The 13,978-nt window shown below is 43.4% G+C and overlaps 1 protein-coding gene across 1 annotated transcript in view; it reads left to right on the plus strand.

Moving 5' to 3' along the window:
• The window catches only part of ADAMTS2 (ADAM metallopeptidase with thrombospondin type 1 motif 2), a 1,719,397-nt gene that overhangs the window by 1,053,222 nt on the left and 652,197 nt on the right, over positions 1 to 13,978 (plus strand). The gene's annotated exons all lie outside the window — the stretch shown is intronic.

Genomic DNA, 13,978 nt, shown 5'->3' on the forward strand with positions numbered 1-13,978 from the left:
GGCCATCTTGAGTGTATGGTTTACTTTTTGTTCGTTTGGAAAATCAATATTTATTGATTAGGATGGTCGTTATACCCAAAATTAAATTTAGGCATGTTCCCGCCCCCCCTTGTATATTATCAACTAATTTGCCGCATTTTTTACAAAAATTGTATTTTTTACAAAAAAATTATATTTTAGGTGTACCAAGGACAGTGATTGGGATATTACAAATCAGGCGGCCATCTTCGGTGTATGGTTTACTTTTCACTCATTTTAAAGGTCAATACTTTTGGATTAGGATGGTCTCTGTACTTAGAAATTAATTTAAGGCATAATCCTGTCGAACACTGTTATTATCAACTTATTTGCCGTAAATTGTTACAAAACAATATATTCTGAGGCCGGTGATATTGTAAATCACTACGGTCTGAAGAATACCTCAAACAGTTATATTTCATTTATTTAGTCATTTTATATGCAGACATGCTTTTGTGACACTAAGTAGAATACATCTTGTCACGTGAATTGTCCCCAAGGGATGTCATCATTCAGACCCACAACATGAGAGCGAAGTTTAAAAACCCAGCGTTGTTCCTTTTCCAGTAGTTTTTTCTCCATTTCTGCATGTGGTTGTTGTATTTCCAGAACCACCCAACGCATGTCATTAGGGGTATGTCCGTTTTCCAAAAAATGAGTGGTCATTTTCATATTTGAATATTTGCATCTAAAATTGCTGCGGTGTTCCACCATCCTTGTGTTGACCTTCCTGGTGGTCATGTCGATGTAGTGTAAATCACAACTACATGTAATCATATACACTACCCCTGTTGTATTACAATTGGAAAAGGACTTCAAATCCCAAATCAACCCGTTGTTACATGTGACTTGTTTGGTCGCACTCGTTAGATGGCACACACTACAATTGGAACACGGATAGTGTCCCACTGGTAGTGGGTGTAGGCGACGAACTGGGCCTTCTACAATCTTTGGGCGTGTATGGACTACTAAATCCTTCAAGTTTTTTCCTTTGCGGTGGCTGAACATATGCTGAGTGAGGTTGAGGCCACCACTGCTCAGTGTCTTCCAATGTTTTTTGACAATCTTTGTCACTTTCTGTGAGGCCACTGTGTAGGTTGTAACTCAGATTGGCCTTCTATCCATGTTGTTTGTGGGTTTTTCTCTGGGTTTTATTTCTAGGAGTTCATCTCTATTATTATTTGATGCTCTCTTTTTGGCCTTTGATACAACTTTGTGTGGGTATTGTCTCTGAAGTAATTTCATACTCAGTTCTTCAGCCTGGATTTCATAGTCTCGTTTTTCCGAACAGTTTCGCCGTAGGCGTAAAAACTGTCCAAAAGGTAGATTCTCCCGTAGCTGTCGGGGGTGAAAACTCTCAAAGTTTAGTAAACAATTTCTCGACGTAGGTTTGAAGTGTGTCGCAGTGGTTAGTTTACCTCCATCTGCTCTGATGTTCAGGTCCAAAAAGACCAGATGGTCTCTACTCATTGTGGAGGTAAATTTCAGAAAGGGGTCTTGGGAATTCAGCCAAGTTAGAAAGAGGTTCACTTCCATCTCATTTCCATTCCAGATGAGGATGACGTCGTCAATATAACGTCTCCACATCTGGATATTTGCAGAGAAGGGGTTATTGGGAGTCAGAATTCTTTTATTCTCAAGCTGGTGGACATATAATCCCACCACACTCGGCGCGAATGTACTTCCCATGCTAGTTCCATGGGTTTGTCTGTACATGGTTTGCTGAAATAGAAAAAAGTTTTCGGTCAATGCAAGGCGGCAGCATTCCAAAACAACATGTCTTGGTGTCTTATATTGCCACTCATTTTCAAATAGGATCTCCTCCAGAATTTGCAATGTTTCTCTATGGGGCAGACTCGTATAGAGACTCTCCACATCGAGTCCGACCAGTATTTGTGTGGTAGGGTCAAAGGTGAGGTCCTTGATTAGGCATAATACTGATTTTGTATCTTGCAGATATGTATCAGTTTGTTGCACTCGTGGTCGTAAAAAAGCATCTGCGAACTTAGACAGGGGCTCCAAAATAGACCCAATCCCAGAGACGATAGGTCTCCCAGGTGGATTTTCTAGTCTTTTATGGATTTTTGGAATCGTATAGAAATATGGTGTCCTTGGATGTTTATTCTCTAGGAAATCTGCTTCTTTTTTGGATAGCCAATCATTAATCAGACATTTTTCCACCATTCTTGCAATTTCAATCCTTAGGCGTTCTGTTGGATCCACCGTTAGGATTTCATAATTCCGTTGATCAGCTAACAGTCTAAGGCATTCTTTCTCATAGTCTGTTGAGTTTTGTACCACTATTGCTCCGCCTTTATCAGCCGGTTTTATTGTAATGTTTGTATCTTTAGCCAATTCCTGTATTGCCTCCTTTTCAGTTCTACTGGTGTTGTAAAATGTTTTCAGTGACCCAGTATCCAGATCCATCACATCCTTGAGGATTGCCTTTTCAAAAGCCAGCAGTTCCACTGGTAGACTTGCTGCCGGCGGGGTGAAGGAAGATTTTTTCTTCAGTCCAGTATCACTCACAATTTCCACTGACTGTGGTTTGTCTTTGAAATAGACTTGTAGTTTTATACTTCGAATGAACTCCTTCAATTCACAGTATAGCTTGAATTTTACCAGGTTTGTTGTTGGGACAAAACCCAGACCCTTTTCTAACACTGTTGTTTGGTCTGGGGTAAGAACCTTGTCAGATAGATTAACCACTAGGCTCAGATGTGGCTGGTTGATGGTGTCGTCACCGGCCCTTGGCTCCTTGTGTGTGTTCTGCCTGTTTCCAGTGGTTGCGCCCATTGTACTTGTTGTCCTCCGGTTTTTCCTCTTCCCGGCCTCTTGCCTCTCCCTAAAAAAGGCTGCTGTTGCATCCCTGACATCTGGGTGTTATCCCAAAACGGGAAAGGTTGGTGGGGATAAGGTTGTTGAAATGGCGGATGGCCATAAAAGAATTGGGGTGGTGGTCCCTGGTAAGGTTGCCAGAAATTCCCTCTGTTTCTCATCCTCCCTGCTCTGCCTCGTCTATTCTTTGGCTGGTTCCGGTTGTAACTTGAGTCAGAAGAGTCAGATCCTGAATCTGAACCCCCACTGTCTGTGTTGTAGCCTGGGTTTCTTCCGGAAGGGACATAGTCAACCTTAATATACGGATATACTTTCTCATGTGAGAAGGACTACTTATCTTTATGGAATTTCACATATTTTGTATCCTTCAGTGAGATTTCAAATTCAGTCCCGAAGAAGTGCTTGGGGTATGCACGAAACATGTCGACAGGAGTTGATAGGTACACCTTAACACATTACGTTTAGGGGCCCCTATTTTTCCACCCCATTTTTAATATTACCACCTAGAGGCAAGAATAAAGTCTATTGAAAACCTACTGGGCAGGTATTTTTAACACATCACTTAGTCCACTCCACTATCACAACCGCACCACACATAGTCAATTGTAAGTGCTCCTACGTAATTCGCAAGTCGCAGCACGCCCCAGCCCGCAGAGGACTGGGATGGCCCCAATGATGAAGCTTGTGACCACGGGGCAACCCTGGTGAGTGAGGGGACACCTAGAAAAAGAGCAATTTCTCCTTTTCTATCTACTATACCATCCAGACCAACCCCATTGAGTGTTGTGAATGGATTTATAGTGACCGGCAAGGCTCTCAGGTATCTGGTAACAGAGACCTTATGTTGAAGATGACACGCAGCTGTCATCTCCCTATCACGTGCGCCCGGTCTTGCTGCGGACAGCTTCAGAGCATGCATGTAGGAGCTTGCCTCTTGGATGTCGACCAACTGCCTGAGGCTGAATGGTAGCAAGACAAAGGTCCGCGTGGTGGGTGGGGGGGGCGGGGGGGGGGGTAGGGCGTCTGTGTGGTTGTCAGCATGATGGCCTTCCTGTTTAGGTCCGGCTCCTACGCCATGTCAGCAAGCTAAAAATTTGGGGTGTGGCTCGATGCTGACCTGACTTTTGTCCCCCAGATTAGTTGGGTGGTGGGGGTGTGCTTTGGTGTCCTGAAAGGCCTAAGGAAGGTCTTGGAACTCCTTCCTACGGAAACTAGACGGACACTGGTGCATGCCCTTGTCACCGCACGACTGGATTATGGTAACCTCGTCTATCTGGGTGCTACGGTGAGGAGCCTTGATCGCCTACAGGTGATACAAAACACTGCTGCCCGTCTGGTCCTGAGGCTGCCCAGAAGATCGGCCTCAAAGGCCCCACTGCAGGCACTTCATTGGCTCCCGGTGAGGAGTAGAATTGAGTTCAAGGCTCTGTGCACATGCCACCGGATTATTGGCGGCAAAGCACCGGAGCCTTTACAGAGCCTCATTACTCTCTATAAGACTGCTCGAGCCCTAAGATCCTCTGGCTCCGGTCTTTTAGTGATTCCCAAAGTAAAAAAGGCGCGCATGGGGGCAGGTCCTTTCGATTTTTGGCTGCTAAAAGTTGAAATAAGCTCCAGATGGAACTGCGCTTGGAACCGCTAAAGTCTAGGTTTAGGGGAAAACCTAAAACACATCTATTTGTGCAGTAGACTGCCTTCGTGAGTTGCTGTGGCAGAGCTCTTTCCACTTGCTATAGCGTGGGGACACGCCGGTGTGCGTAACCAGGCGCTTTATAAGCTTCCTTATTATTATTATTATTTATTATTATTCCACTGTGCGGAATGGTGGAATTAATTAGTAATTCCGCGTTACATGAGTAACATTGAACTACTAAATTGCTCCAATTATGCCGGCTGAATTACAAATACCGCCCACCCCAAATTAGCTCTATCCACTTCATCTCTATTAAAATCCTTCCCTGTCAAACTTCACCTGAGGGCAAAGAGACACTGAGAGTATCAGTTGCCACTGAATCTCTCTAGAGATATTGATTGTTTAATTATCTCACAAGTGGAAAACAGGGAAGGGCGAGGGAAGTCAGAGGAGCATATGCTGTCATAGAATGAGGCTGGGAAATCTCAAGGTAGAACAGTGCCTGCTTGTGGATTAATGTACTGACTCGTTCTCAGGTGTTTTAGGGAACCAATGCTAATGTGATATGAGAAAGACGAACAGGTCAGTGTGTAAGAAATACTCAAATGCACAAATGAAGAAAAACTTTACTACTGAGAAACCATTATTACCAGAATTCAATACAGAAAGTACAATCATGAGATCAGTCAACTGCCAGGATGCCAATGCTGATCCCCAGGATGCCCAGATTTTGGAGTTTAAAGTAGCGCAGTAGGATGGAGTCAGCAATGACAAACAAACCAGCAACAAGAAAGCAAAACAGGAAACTAGATAAAGATATGTGAGGGAAAATAGATAAAGATATGTAAGGATGAAAAACAAGAAGGGCAGAGGAACACAAGCAGGTGGTGAGACTAAACAGAAGTGGAAAGGTGAAGCAACTACAAATTGTTGGCAAGCACTAAGGGCTGTGTGTAATGTGGTAAATTATGCTCTGTCACTAATGACCCAGAAGAGAACTCCTGTTTTAGGCAGTTTCTAGTCACACAGTAGTTAGTGGTCTAGTCTTTCCCAGTCTCTATTGCCCAACCTTCCACATTTTTCCATTTTGTTCCCTGTCGAAGCCTAGTGACTCTCATGTTAATGACGGGAATGACACAGTAATGGCCTAACTGTTTACAATGGGTATTTTGGACAGAAGTCCTGTCCTTTCCATACTGATTTATTTCTTTATTTATTTTACTCATTTGTATAGCGCGGCAAATCATCCCCAGGGGATCTCTCGGTGCCTGAGAAGAAGTCACCTAATGAGCAGAGGAATCTTAAAACAACCAGGGCTTAAGCAATTTCTTAAATCGATTGGAGCAGGCATGGATCTCTTCAGGGAGACTATTCCAATGAAAGGGGGCTAGATGAGAAAAAGCCAGACCACCCATTTTGGCTTTTCTGGTTCTCCGTGTGCAGAGCAGATTACGATTGCTAAATCTCAGCTGGCGCACGGGTAGATACAGTTCGAGTTTCTTCTTGAGGGAAGAAGGGCACGTTCCCTGGAGCGATTTAAAAACAGAACATAGAAGCTTGAAATTGCTTGTTTCTGATAGGAAGCCAATGTAATTGACGTAGAAGAGGTTGAGATGGGGTGCGTGCCAGTATATTGCCAGTATATTGAGGGCAAGGTGGACTGCTTTGATTTGAACCCCCTGCAGTTTAGATAATAAGTGCCATAATCCAGTCGACTAACCAAGAGCAATTGTATGAGAGTTTTTCTTGCCGTGAGCGGTGTCCACCGGAAGATCTTTCTAAGCATCCGTATTATTCCAAAGCAGGTGCCTGACAACGTCTTCACCTGTTCCTCCATAGAAAGTTTAATATCAATTCTAATGCCTAAGTTATTGGTCAATGGCAGTTCGCCGGCTTCACGCAAATCCGGATTTGCGTGAAGCCGGCGAACTGCCATTGTGCATGCCGTCCGCATTTTCCTCGTATCGCGAGTAAAGCAGCATCGTTTCTGCACCAAAGATCCTGAAATAATTAGAGTGCACACTCTCAAGAGGTTTTGGATAGACTGTATACCTCCGTGACGGTTGAATCTTTCCAAGCAGGATATCATTCCATGCAGGATAGCAGCCAATAGTAACAATCTTAACCCACCGGATTAGGAACTCGAGGCACCTGCCCTCCACTCAATCGTCTCTTCAAGACTCACAGGAGGTCCCTGAAGATCGCTCGAACAGGTTCTTAACAAGCACATACAGGCAATATATTGTTAAAGTCCTGATGATGATCCCAGTTCATTAGGAGCCGGGGATCGAAACGCCGTCGACACTTTTTCAGTTCTGTAACTTTCCCATTGTGTTAATACTGTTACAGGAACTGTTTGTCTGAACTTGCCTTGCGAATATGCTAATGATGCAAGGGACAATTGGCTCCCATGTTCTTTTTGCCTGATTTTCTTTACCCTCTTTTCTTTGCTTACCTTCTCACCCTCGAACTCTTTTCGAGTGTACTTTGGATAGGTACAGGCTTGTACCCTATCAACTTTCGCATTAGAACTCTCTGATGGTCTTCTAAATTTGTTTATACTTGAAATAAAATTTCAGGCCCGGCTGGGCACTGAAAAAACTGGCTAATATAGTACTGATTGGAGTCTATATTTTCATTTGTTTTTGTGAAAAACTTAATCCTATGGACCATTGTTCTCCTTAAACGTTTGAGGAAGTTAGCATTGTATTTTGAAACCTGCCATTTCACAAAAGATTGAAACCTCTGAAGAAGAGCCAGGTGGCCCCAAATGCATTGGGCATGCTACATCTATGCATCATCTGCATTGAAAGAAGCTTCTGTGACCGTAACAGATTAAAATGCTTTCTTGTTACAATTTCAGCTGTTGTATGTGAATAATGTTTGTTTATGTTGTTTGTGAGATGTTTAGAAATCATGTTTATGATTTAGCTAAGATATCAGGAATAGATTAAAAAGTTTTTGAATTTGAATGAATTTAAAAAGTAATTGTCAGCACCACTGCCCAGAGGGATTGAAGCGGCCTGCAGCTAGAGAGCCTCCTGGGCGGTGCGGGGATGCAGTGACGGCTCTGCTGGAGGCCTATAGTTTGGCCGCCATTTTGTCTCCTCCGCTACCCTGGACGGGCATGCGCTCTGAAGGCCTCTAGGCCTGGGACATGTGAGTGCCACCCACAGGGCCCAAGAAAGCAGCCGGACTAGAAGCCTGTCTGTCCTGGCGCAGGAGTCGGCGCCCTACGCAGTTGCAGATCTCCCGGTAAGCACCCCGTTGGACATCTGGGTCACTGGTGACTGGGGGCCTGCCTGCCATTACCGATCGTGCATGGGGTGGGACCCGGCTTAGCAACGGCTGCTACGCTGGCCTGGCATTTACTTTGGGGGAATACCCAACTGACCAATGAAATTTCCTCCCCAAGCGCCCGCCGTTGCTGAAAGTGGGGCAAAGTCTGAGGGCCTGCTATGTGTGCTGGAGGGAGAGCTGATCTGATGCTGGAGATGGGGGCCACGAGTCTCTAGTGTGCCTTGCGAAACACCGCATGACCCGCACCGCTCCTCAGTCTACTGAGGAACTCCCTTCCTCTTATCCTTAGAGAGAACAACAATCTGCTGGCATTTAGAAAGCTTTTAAAAACGAATTTGTTCGGAACAACCTGTTAGCGCCCTATCCTGCCGCCGTTCTGATTCTAGCCAAAGCGCTGCGAGGCCTCAGGGTAGATTATGCACTATACAAATATAATTTTCATTTCATTTCTACTATTACACCAGGCCCCTCATTCGACTGCCAGCACAAGCTGATCTAGGCCTCCCTACAGACGCACATGTGTGTGTGCGCCTTTGTGTGTATGAAAGACTATGTTCACATTTGTGTGTGCTTGTGCATGTCTGTGTGTGTGATGGTATTGACATGTATTTTGGGTGTTTTTGTATTAGAGCATGTGATTCTATGTGTGCTTGTGTTAATGCGCGCAGATGTTTCTGTATGTGTGCTTATGTCTGTGCGTGTGATGGTGTGTGCATGTATTTGAGTGTTTTTGTATTAGGGCATAGAATTGTATGTGTGCTTGTGCATGTGGATGTTTCTGTATGTGCGCCCTCTGTTTGTGTATGAGAGTGTGCGCGCACATTTGTTGTGTGCTTGTGCATGTCTGTGCATGTAATGGTGTGCGTGTGTGCATGTATCTGTGTGTACGTCCTTGGGTATTTTTGTTCTGGAGCATGTGATTGTATGTGTGCTTGTGTTTTTTTTTTTAATAGATATTGTATGTGCGTGTCTGCGTGTATATGAGAGTGAGCGCATTTGTGTGTGCTTGTGCATGTCTGTGCATATGATGGTGTTTGCATGTGCATGTATTTGGGTGTTTTTGTATCAGAGCATGTGATTTTTTGTGTGCTTGTGTTCTTGGATGTTTCTGGCTATGTGCTTGTCTGTTTGCGTCAGTGCGCATATGAGAGTGTGTGCTCACATTGGTGTGTGCTTGTGCATGTCTGTGCGTGTGATGGTGTGTGCACACTAGATTTGTTATTTTCGGGCTGCCACTGTCCTGTATATTGACTTTAACTACCTGATGCCTAACCTTAGAATGGCCACCAGTGTACCAGTGTACAGTACAGTCCCCTGTCTGACCCCAAGATGGCTTCCATAGTGGTCCCCTACACATTGTTTTACTTCCCTGGGACAACAATTGGACATTGACCAGACCTTGAACCTATCCCCTAACCTGCCTACACATCAGGACTTGGAACCTGCGGAACGTACCCCAGACTGTGGAGACCTAGCGATTTGGCTGATGCCCGGTGGAGCTACCATATAGCTAAAGAGAAGATGGGCTGTGGACTCGCCCTCCCTACCGTCACCTACCCAGCCGGACCTTGGGCAGATTTTCCTCTCTTTTCTACGTCCTGTCTTCTTCCTACCCCTTTACCCTATCCCTTTACCCTTCCTGCTCCATTCACCGTCTCCCCTATATTCTTTAAATGCTTTTATTGATACTTATGTAACTTTTAACTGATGTAATTTGCAACATTATTGTCCCTCTTGTAAAGCGCTCTGATTCCATCGGATCTAGCCAGCGCTATATAATAACTCATTAATTAAATTTGTTCCCATTTAGTACTCTTTCTCCCTTTGTCTACCTCTCTAGCTCCTAGCTCCTATTCCTATACAATCTCCCCTGAATCTCTCTCCTTGCCTGCTGGTCTGCCTAGCCCCCTGTCTTTTGTGCCCTTTGGTAAGCACTCCATCTCCCCTTGTTGGGAAAGATCCAATATTTATACTCTGGAGTCTCAGCGTATGCGCTGAGAGAGTCCACTGCGCCAAGCGAGCCACTCACAGCTGAGGTATGTATGGCACCCCTTGCCAAAGCACTCCCTCTCCCATTTTTGGGGAAGAATCCAGTATGTAGGCCTTGGAGTCTCAGAGACACCTTTGAGAGAGTCCACTGCGTAAATGGAGCCTCCCGCAACTGAGATAAGGAAGTGATATCACTTCCCCTGGGATCACAGCTTGCTGGACTTTGGACGCTGCTTTGACTCATCTACCGGTTTGTGTCCCCGTCGCCCTTCCCCTCCTCTTTCCATGCGATGTACTTCACCCTCCCCTCCTCTTTCATGCCTTCATTACCTGTCTACTTCCTCAGCTCCTTCCCCCTCCCCTGAATGTTCCCTTTGCCTGCTTTTCCCCTTACGTATTTGTGCTTATTGTTTACCTTGACCTTACAAGTAACTATGTTGCCATGCTCTAATAACTGTGTAACCTTTGTGACGATGTAACCTGTAACTATGATCTGATGCTCATGTAAAGCGCTCTGATACCTCCGGGTCTAGCCAGCGCTATATAAAACCTTTAAAATAAAATAAATAAATAAGGAGTCCAGCTGGACACATTGTGTTTTGTCAGTCAAATAACTTTGAATCGATTTGAAGGCCCTGCCTCTGATACCAATATCTCTAAGCTTATCCAGGAATATACAGCGAGAGATGGTGTAAAAGCAGCCGATAGATCGAGGAGGACCAGCATCGACGGGGTCCCATTGTCCAGTGACATCCTTATAGTGTCAATGACTTCCAGCGATGCGGCCTCAGTGCTATAACAGGCCCGAAAACCCATCTGGGATTAATCCAGTAGGCTATTCTGTTCCAAATAGCCAGAGATATGACAATTGATTATTGTCTCTATGATCGTCGAGCTGCAAGGAAGGAGAGAGATCGGCCTGTAGTTCTGTAGATCAGTGGGATATGCTAGCACCTTTTTCAACAGTAGTTTAATGTGTGCGTGTTTCCACTTACGAGTAAACATGGCTGTAGCTAACAAAATGTTGCTAACTTCAGCAAGCACATCAGCTAAGTCTGGGGTAAGTTCTGACATAACGACCGGCGGAGCCGGGTCTAGTGGGGATCTAGATGTCATGTGCCTTAATAAGGAGCCCACTTGCTCACCAGTTATAACAGGGAAGGATTCTAGGCTAGGGGGGAGAGGGTTTTCCCGGGGGGAGGCTCCCTCATAATCTACCTCCTCTAGCCCCAAGGAGCGATAGATTGTATCAATCTTTTGGATAAAATGACTGGCTAGATACTCGCATAACTCCTGGGTGGACGGAAGTAGCGGGTTATTGGCCCTCGGGTTAGTGAACTCCTTGAGAATCTTTAAAAGCTCCTTAGAGGAGTTCTTCGCTTCTGTGATCCGTTAACCTAGATATGCTCTTCTAGCTGTTAATTAGGCATCAAAGCATTAGAATGAAAGGGATTGTAAGCCATCTATCTTAATGTTAGTTATTGCTTGACTAATTTCCGAAATTCTTTAAATGAGTGATTGTAAATCTCTATAGGGCTTAAGATATAAAACTACCTTTAACTGCTATTGTGTACTACAGTTTGAAATCAAATTTCAAACAAGCAATTTAACTGCAGGCTAAGTAGGATGACCAAGCCCCCACATATTGACCCGTATGACTAGGCATTGCCTCCAAAATGAAGCAGTGACAGCCTTCTAGAAACATAGATCTGGTTACCCAATTTATCCTGGATAGTGAAATAGAATAGTTTGCTACGTCAAAATAGAAGTTTGAAATATCCTGCATATGTGAAAAATCTACTACATTAAAGGAGACTATATTCACCATGCCTAGATCATCCCATCAACGTTAGGAATTGTGCCTGTGTTCTTGTTCTACTGGCTATATGAGCAAACTAAACCAATTTTCAAGACTGATAAACAGCCAGATTCATGAGGCCAGATTCTCAGAATCTGGCCCTTTGCGAGCGCAATTTTTGCATTTGGGATTCATCATCCCAAATGCAAAAATCTGTAATAGCGAATTCGCAAATTTGCGAGGAATTACATTTAAGGAATCTTTATTTGAGATTCCTTAAATGCAATTCATCATCCATTTTTAAATTGCGAAATCGCAATTTCGGCCCGCTATTTACCGCGAGGTCAAACCTCGTGGTAAATAGCAAAAACTTAGAAAAATGCTTTTAAAAGCATTTTTCTAAGTTGCATGTTGCACACACACATGTCCTTTGGACATGTGTGTGCGCAACACCAATGTAGTTTACCTTTCAGGGGTGCTACAGGGTGTCCTTTGGACACCCCTAGCACCCTTGAAATCGCATCCTTATTTGCGATTAGCAAATTGCTAATCGCAAATAAGGAATAACTCCCCATTCATTCCTATGGGCCTTTAGGCCCATAGGAATGAATGGGGAGTTATTCCTTATTTGCGATTAGCAATTTGCTAATCGCAAATAAGGAATGTGTAGGAATCGCAATTTATTTTGTGATTCCTACATGAATCCCGTTTTGCGAGTCTGTAATAGCGATTCCTTATGAATCGCTATTACAGACTCGCAAAACGGGTCTTTGATGAATCTGGCAGAAAGTTTCTTATTTCCAATTTTCTTTCCTGAAAACTTTCATAAGAAATATCAAATTTAGTGAGCATTATTTTAATATTTTTTCGTGGAGTATCGAGAATACGTGAAGAACGATAATTTAATGTATGTTCTACTTGTTCGAGCATAAGCCCATTTTGTTGCTCCTGCAATAAATGGCATGTACCAGGATTACTAACACTTGTTTTACTTTCCATTATCAGCCCTGTATATCTCACCTCTTCTTCTGCTGCCAATGCATCGTTTTTAACAGTAAAGGTATAAAAATCTGCTTGAGTTACCTCCCAATATTATGAACAACAACTCAAATTTCTTTCTTCTCTCCAGAAACTTTCAACGCTGTCAGGCATTAGGTTTGGGTTTAGTTGGAGAGGATATTTGAAAGAGTCAGTGCGATCATGTCTTTCCTTCAGGTTCTCAGTAGACTTCACAATCTCTGTATTTGTCATTAGTAGCTGGATGCTGGACTTCCTCTGTCTATGTGAATGTCTCAATTTGACAATTCTATGAGCTATAAACTCATTACATCCAGAAACAGAGGCAGACTCCATTTCTCCTAAACACACAAAGCTTTTTGACACGCTGTACGAATCAAGTTTGAATGGGCCGTTCTTTAGGCGAACATTTCAGTGTATCAACATCGATATCTTGCAAGGTTGTCTACACCAGAGGTAAAGTTTCCAGCAGTTAATTTGAGGGTTGAAACACATCCTTTCCACTGCATTTGAGACATCGATTCGATTCAATTCAAATAAACTATATTCAGCATATTAAATAACAGCCATAAAAGTACATACTATAAAATATCATAAAAACATGTTACAACACGTATAAAATCAACCCCACATCCTCCTATTGTCAATCATCTCTAAAACATAATAGCTTTCCTGAGTTGCAGTGCCTCCCCCCGCCCCCCTATAAAAAGAGCAACATTAAAACATACACGGGATCTCCAAGTGCAAACAGATAGCTCAGTGCATTGTTAGTCTCTAATATTTTGTGCACGAATTGGTTTAAAGTAATAACTCCTACAATTCTTATAAAAATCACAGAACAATATAACATGCTGTGTGCTTTGTTTGGACAAACCATCACACGGACATGGTATTGGATCTGGCGGATGTGTCTTCATATGAGGGAAGGCGACTAAAACGATGAACTCAGCCAGCTTGCAAAGTGGTCAAAACTTAGCGATGCTGGATAATAGTTAAACAGGACAAACAAAACTGACATCCTTCCTGCGGATTAAGGACACATAAAAAGCAACAGTAGATTTCTTCAACTCATCATACAATGTGCAATCATATCCCACATTTTTTTATTACCTTAATAAATAAAATTATTTTCAAGGGATAAAACTTTAGATGGGTCTTTCAGTGTAGAGATATTAAAGAGAGTACTAAAAGACGTATTAATGTATGTAAACCAGGGAATATAAGAGACATGGTTCAGGATAACACAATCTGTAATAATCCGTTTTTGATTGTTCAAATAATTAATTGGCCTTTCACAGGTTAATTCATTCACAGATTATTGCACAAGGTTGCCATTTAGTGCAAACTGAGCAACTGTGTAGATGCATCATCCCTTTCAGGATTCA

This window comes from Lissotriton vulgaris, chromosome 7, assembly GCF_964263255.1.
Source record: "Lissotriton vulgaris chromosome 7, aLisVul1.2, whole genome shotgun sequence".
Classification (NCBI taxonomy): domain Eukaryota; kingdom Metazoa; phylum Chordata; class Amphibia; order Caudata; family Salamandridae; genus Lissotriton; species Lissotriton vulgaris.